Source organism: Leptonychotes weddellii, chromosome 1, assembly GCF_054177405.1.
Source record: "Leptonychotes weddellii isolate Sample4059 chromosome 1, ASM5417740v2, whole genome shotgun sequence".
Taxonomy (NCBI): Eukaryota; Metazoa; Chordata; class Mammalia; order Carnivora; family Phocidae; genus Leptonychotes; species Leptonychotes weddellii.
Window position 1 is genome coordinate 173,884,273 of NC_138369.1, and position 8,148 is coordinate 173,892,420.

Sequence of the window (8,148 nt, forward strand, 5' to 3'; positions counted from 1 at the left end):
AAGGTAATTTATATAGATGACACTATTTGCGTCCTTCTGTTGTATAAATATGAGATGAGGTCCTTCTTTCCTTCTCTGTTACCTAAAAAAAAGTGGATAAGCATAGGTGTTTGGGTACTAAGACATAGATTTAGAAGTTGCTAATTGCTTTTGTGTTGCATAAAGGAAAACTAAAAATTTACAAATTAGGAAAGTCTTCCAACCTCCTAGTTTCATTTTGAATCTGCACTTCATTGAGAAGACTCTTGTGATAGCTCCTACATTAGGAAAGCTTTCAGTGTCCAATATTTCTCATGAAACTGCCATGAAAAGCAAAACTGATCACTGTAAAGTCCCAGGAAATTCTCAAATTCTCTAGTTTCTCTTATCCACATCTCTAAGAAAAGACTCAAAATAAAATGACTGGGATTGAGTTCTCACTATCAGGTGAATGAAACTTGAACTTAATTATATTTTTAAACACAAAAAATGGAGTACCACTTGAATATAGATGCTATGAAGAAAATTTATGCCAGAGAATGGTTTATCTGATTTTGTGTACTTACTTCTGAATTGGATAGTTGCTCATAACTGGATGAACTTAAATCTTTCATTTGTGAGCTCAGTATAGACCCAGTTAGAATAATAGCATATGTAGCTTGAATACTGAGTATGTCCTGTTTATTTATTTAGTTAATGTCTACAGTGTACTAAGTATGTACTGTGTCTGTGTTTTTTCAAAGTATTTGGAGATACAACTATGTACAAAATAGAAAAATTACTCTTCTCTTGGATATTATTGTCTAGTTAGCAGAGACAGTCAAAATGCAAATTAAATAATTGGGTAAGCAAGAAAACATGTTTTTATAATTGCTATGATAAATGGAATCAAATAGATATAAACAGAAAGGAACACCAGTCTATGTTGGATGTCACCAATTGGAGAAGGAGACATTTAATTGTTAGAAGGAGCTGGTTATTTAAATAGAATAACTTCTTGGGCAGGAGAAATGGGATGAAAACCCTAAAGTGATAACAAATTCAATACAATTGAGGACCAGAAAGAAAACCAATGTGGCTGAATAGTTTATTAAACTATTTTAGTGAGTCATGAAGTGAAGCTCAGAGAGATTTTCAGAGATGAAGTTCTGGGCCAACCATATTGGATCCAATAGACTAAAATAGAGAGTTTGAATTTTATTATCAATGAATTTAAATATATGGTAATGGATAGTTTTGATTTGGTAAATAAAACAATATGACTCATGGTTTTGAACATTCCTCTGACTTCTGGGTAAATAATGTGAAAGGCCGGAGGATGGTTAAGAGGCTACTACATAGCCCAGATGGTTGTTAGTGGTAGCTTCTTCGAGAGCAAGTATAAGATGAGAGAAAACATTAACATGTTCATGATATATGAACTAAAAAGTAGAGAGAGTTGTAGGTATTGCTGATATAGTTGATGGAGGGAATAAGAGACAGAGAAAAAGGAATGAGTACTAACTCCTATCTCTGTGATTTAACACTGAGAAAAATCTACCAAATTCCAAAATAAGGAATTTTGCAATAAGGAAGTTTATTGGTAGTCATAATTTTATTATGGGCTTGCTTATGTGAAGTCATGTGGAATATAGATGAAATGTTGAATAGAGGACTATGAATCTCATGTTCAGTAAACGTTAGAGATATTAAGTAGGGACACATTGACCTAGAGATTGTATGCAAGATCATATCTACATGTTTGTTAAAAAGAAGAGTAAATATAGGAAACTTGACGATTGATGGCCAAATCTTTGTACATTTCACAATCAAGATTTCATAATGGAGTAGAAGGTAGTAAAGATGATTTAAAATATGTGGCTAGTGATACGCATGGAAAAACCCCCCACAAGATATAAGATATTATGGTTTCCTAGAGAAGAAAGCTGTTCAAAAAGGAGGGGTATCTCATACTATTTTTAAGTCGGGTAAGTCGAACACACAGAAGTAGCGCAGTATTATGGAAGTCATCAGTGACAATGACCAGGAAATGCACTGGAATAAGGGAAGACCGATTTATTTTGGCTTGATGGTGTAAAATGGTGAAAGAAAGGAGAAAATATAAACATTAATTTTAGACACCTTCCTGAAGAAGTTTTGCTGTGAAAAGAAGGAAAGCAATAGAGATACTAGTTGGAAGGAATGTGGTGTCTATTTCTAAGTCTGTGAAAAAGGCAAGAGACAAACAACTGTGGTAAGATGATCTCTGAGAAGCAACGGGTGGGTGGAGTCCACAGCACCTGGGAAGAGCTTGGGCTTAACTAGCAGCAGAGATGTTTCATTCACAGTAAGAATACAAAAAACAAACAAACCCCAAACAAAACAAACCAAAAGAGGCACTCAAGTGTGGATTCAGATTAAGACATTTGGGTAAATTGGGTGATAATGAGATGAGGGGAATTCTTTGTGTAGGCATGTTTTGCAGACTGAAACTCGTGTGTTATAACTTCAAGGGCCTGCCCATCTATTCTCAGTGTCTCAGGATTGGGATGGGTTCTTATTCCAGATATTTCCACCCAACCCCAAGATTCTCTGCACGGGTCATTAGCTCTGTGAAATTAATACAGTTAAGTGTTGTTTGTAATAATTGTTCATTTTCTTTTCAAACCATATTAATTGAAAAGGGGATTAAGAACATTTTTTTGAGAATTTATTTGAAAACTTTACAGAAAAATATTTAAAATGATGAACAACTGTGCTTAAGTTTATTGCTTAAAGTACAGTTGAAATTGATAAACTCAAAGTAGAGGAAGAAAGCAGCTGTGATAGAGGTTAGTGACCATTTTATTATTAAAACTTTTCTGAACATAATAGGGAACTGTGTAGTTTCTGAAGTGTATTCACTGAAAAATTATTACTTTATTCTTCAGAAGAAGAATAAAGTCTGTGTTTTCAAACTTCACTTTCTTCACAATGTCAAAGCAGCTCCTCTATTTCTAAGAATGTTCAGATGGAGAAAATGCACCTGGATGAATTATACTCCTGTGGGGAAGGGATGGATCACTGATCTCCCCTAACATTTCATCTGTGAGGATTTACTTTTTCTATTGAGGGTTAGGGAGGAGAGAAGGAAACTTAGCATTTTGTCCATTTACATTCCAGTCACTGAAAAAATAACAGCTATATGGCATCTAGAGTAGAAAAGGTGCTTTAAAATAAGGGCATTCTCTCAAATTTTAATAGTTTCCACTATAAAGACTGAGGATAGTTCTTCCTAGATTCACTGTTTCAGAGAACTGTTATTAGTTGAGTCAAAACTTTAAATGGCTTTTGTTGTAAAATAAACAATTGGTATATGGAACTCGATGACAGAGATGGTCTGAGAATGGTTTATTGTGACAATGCAATCACTTTCAGGTATTAAATTTCAAGATGAAAACTATAAATCATTCACCTTGCCGGAGTGAAGCTTGACTTATTCCTGTGGTCAACATGGGTATGGACATCAAGGGCAAATGAGTCAGAGTAACTTGATGAAAAAAACCCTAAAGCAAGAACCACATATTTTTCACCTCTTACATGAGCAAATATGTTAAATTTCTCTACTGTCAATTCTTTAATTATATACTGGTCATGCTCATTTTTCTGTTATATGACTTACATTGTATTACATTATATTATATCATATTTGTATACATATATGAATAAATTAGGGCCAGGGAAACATACCAAGACTATAATCAGTTATAAAAAGTATGTGTTTAATTTTTATCATTAAAATGATTTCAATTTTAAATTGGTAACTATTTCTAATAATATGGCACTAATATAATTTGGTTTGGTTTTATAGGTATAAAGTATAGTTTAATCCACATTATAAAAATAATGCTATAAATAACCACTGAGTTGATTTTAGAGTTAAATTTTATATTTATTCAATTATAGGACCTTCATGGCCCCCCAGAAAGTGTTTCAAATTTTCATGTGTCTATGAACCACATGGGATCCTGTAAAAAGCAAATTCTGATTCAGCACATAGTGGGAGGAAGTTAAGATTCTTCATTTCAAATTCCATGGTGATACCAATGATTCCATTCTGGTGATCACAGGTTAAATTGCAAATAACAAAAGTATACATGCTTTTGTATATCAGTACATAAATAAACTACTTTTGGCACTAAAAACGGTTAAATCCCAACATGATTTTTGCTTGAATGACAACGAGGTTATTACAAGTACACGGTTTCCTTTTATCTATTCCTTTTTTCTCCTACATTTCTAATTTCCATTTAAAATAAATATCCCAACTACAAACACTTTCTTTCTTTTTTTTTTTTAAGATTTTATTTATTTATTTGACAGAGAGAGACACAACGAGAGAGGGAACACAAGCAGGGGGAGTGGGAGAGGGAGAAGCAGGCTCCCCGCAGAGCAGGGAGCCCGATGCGGGACTCGATACCAGGACCCTGGGATCCTGACCTGAGCTGAAGGCAGTCGCTTAACCAACTGAGCCACCCAGGTGCCCCTACAAACACTTTCATTAAGGACCCTGCTGACTTTGAAGTCAAAATAATAATTTTGGGCTCAAAAATAAGAGGACCTTTTACAAAAATGTGTTTCTGAAAAATGGTAACTTTTGTTGCCATTTTCTCTTTCTCTTCTCCTTCCTTCTGTACAGAGATCTGACATTGCATCCTCAACTTCGTTTGTTTGAAACAGGAGTGGTAGCAAAGGTGAGGGCTGAAGACCAGAAGACAAAGACCATATATGATCTCTTTACTATTTCCTTTATTTTTTTTAAATATTAGACTATCAATATTTACCATCATTCAAAACTTTCAATCATGTTAAGGCATACGAAAACAATGAATCATGAATCACTACATCAAAAACTAATGATGTGTTGTATGGTGACTAACATAATAAAATTAAATTAAATTAAACAAAATAAAAAATAAATAAAAGATTGATTCAAAACTAACAGCTGAAAAGCTGAAGAGCCTCCATTTGAGGGCTCTCAACAGACAATTTGGGAATGCTGATTATGCTTTTTACTCAGTTTATTGCTAGGCAGAGAGGTTAAAAGTTCCTTAAAAATGATACATATGTATAAATATTTATAAAAATATTTATATAAAATGTATAAAATATAAGTATGTTTTATATTTCACAGAAGTATATTTTATATGTGATTTAAAACATGTTTTATGTTATACAACTGTATTTATACAAATTTATGTAAATATTTTGTACAAATATATTTATATAAAATATTTTATTTACATTTTATGTTACAATATATTTATATAAAATTACATGTAAGTTGTATTTATATAAATTTTTAAAAATGTAAATGCTACATATGATATAAAATATTTTTCTGTATTTTTTTTTCCTTGAATTAACGTTTGCAGAATAACAACTACCATTTGCAGATCTCACAGCAATGCACTTCTAGGTTGGCAGTTGTAAAGGCAAAAGCAGCTGTAACCTGGTTTTCTGAGGAACTGGATTTATCTCACACAGGTACATTTCCAGTTGGTATAAATACAAAGATTGCCCTAGTCAAGTTTCAACTTTTGTACAGTAGTTATAAAGTTAATAATATTACAAAGAGTTATACTTATTAAATTTGAAAGCTCGTTCTCTTTGCTCTGTCAATATCTTTGAATACATTTTTTAAAAGATTTTATTCATTTATTACAGAGAGAGAGAGAGAGCATGGGGCGGGGAAGTTCAGAGGGAGAAGCAGACTCCCCACTGAGCAGGAAGCCTGACGTGGGACTCAATCCCAGGACCCTGGGATCATGACCTGAGCTGAAGGCAGATGCTTAACCGACTGAGCCACCCAAGCACTCTACCTTCGAATACATTACATAGTCTTGATTAAATTTATGAAAACAACTATTGCTTTTAGAAAACTAAAATTTGAGGTCTAGGAAGGTGTACACTTACGTTATGCTTACATTAATAAGGTATATTTTTAAACAGAATAATTTTAATATATTTGGATGGATTATAAATAATTAGATTGGTTTATACAGTGATTTATTATAAGTGACAAAGTTAATCGTAGTGTGTCATCCTTTGCCCTTGAAGTGATACCTGAAGACGTACCCCCTGGTCAGCTGCTTTTACTTTCAGCTTTCCGTGCTTCTTGTAACACATTCACAACTACCTTTCACATGCAGAGAAACCTGTTCTCAGAAGTCTTCAGACAGGTAATCCCTGATCCAATTCTTTGCAACTATGGTAAGTGGACTTTTCAAAGCAATAAAAAAATAGACTCAGAAAACACTGTTTTCATGACAATAGCACAGGAGCAAAATGAATGTAAGAACAATAGATTATTCATTCAATCTACCATAATTACTGCAAATAACAAAAAAGCTTACAAATGAGCAAATCTCTAAATAAATTCATGAAGTCTACTTAGTTACTGTCTCTCTTGTCTCGTTTTAAATCCAAGAACTACCAAAAATTTTTTTCTCCCCGTTTTTCATTTTAATAACCATTTTTTGTTTGAATCTTAAGTATGATTACTGGATAAAATGCATTAAAACGAATTTCAACATATGAAATTGTGTTTGACCTATACACAACTTGCAATAACATACATTATTTTGGTTAGTAGTTGACTATAGAACTAATTGACGTCTTTGACATGAGTCACTATCTTTCTCAGTCATGTTCATTGGTTCACAGGTAACTTACATGTACTTCACACACATTTGTTGAACTGAAGAGTAGATGAGTGAATGACTATCTATTAATAAGTGAAGCTGGTCAGGGGCACCTGGGTGGTGCAGTTGGGTTAGGACTCTTGGTTTCACCTCAGGTCCTGATCTCAGGGTGGTGAGATAAAACCCTACATTGGGCTCTGTTCTGGGCATGGAGCCTGCTTAAGACTCTCTCAACCTCTCCCTCTTTCCCTCCTCAGTTTCCAAAATAAATAAATCTTTTAAAAAAAATAAGTGAAGCTGGTTATATGCTTATTTTGGCTAGCATGATAACATTTATCATGTAATGAATATAATTTTCTGTTATCTCAGTCTTAATGTTCATGGTTCATTTGTTGTAGAATATCTTCGGAGATAAGGCATTTTCAGCTTTCTTAGATGCAATGTGCTTTTTTAGGCTAAAGATGAAAGAATGCTAACTGATTGGATATATAAGATTCTAGTCCAGTCAGGTTAATAAACTATAAAATATTTATGAAAACTGTTTCAATATTTTAAACAATTTTTCTTTATTCTATTCATCACTTCAAATTTAATTGCAAATATATTTGTCATAATATTGGATTAGACATAATCACCTACAATAATATTTTTAAAAGATGTCATTTGCAAATCAGTTAATATCTTCAGTTCTTCTCAGGGAGAATTTTGCTTTTGGTGTATTTCATGAGTCATTACATACTCTACATTACATACTCTACAAAGTAATGCAGAAACTAAGACCCCCACTTCAACCATGAAATTTAGGATTTTTATAACAAATCCTGAAATTATAACAAATCAAAAAGCTAGTGGACTCTTAGTGGCCATAAGAAGTTAGGTACCTTCTTGAATATGGAGACAATACATCACAGTGTTTAAAGGGCAAAGGCCTTAAAGTTGGTCATGTCTTTAAAATTTATCTACGAATCACCAATTTTGTGATTTTGAAGTTTATGTATAATATATCCATTTCATTTCCTCATACATTTATTATATAACACTTAGCAGTTTACTGTTCCAGCATTGAAGAGGGAATACTAGTACCAAACCACGGGTGAGAAAGCTGATCTCCACAGGGCAAAATTTAAAACACATTAATTAATTAGCATTTATTTCTGTTTTATAAATTTCCCAGCTTTATCGGGTTATGATTGACCTATAAGGTTATGTTAGTTTAAGGTGAACGACATGTTGATTAGATACATATATATTACAAAACAATTACCAGAGTTAGCTCATACTTGCATAATTATTAATTTTTGTAGTGAAAGCATTTAAGATATAAGATTTAAACTTTCAAGCATATAACATAGTATTATCAATTACAATGTCACCATGCTCTATACTAGATTCTCAGAACTTATTCATCTAATTCTCCTTCTAATGATTCCCCAGATGACTTCAGGAACAAGGATAATTTGGCGGGTTTCTGTTATAGTCTAGAAAGTTCAGAATAGACACTTTGCAA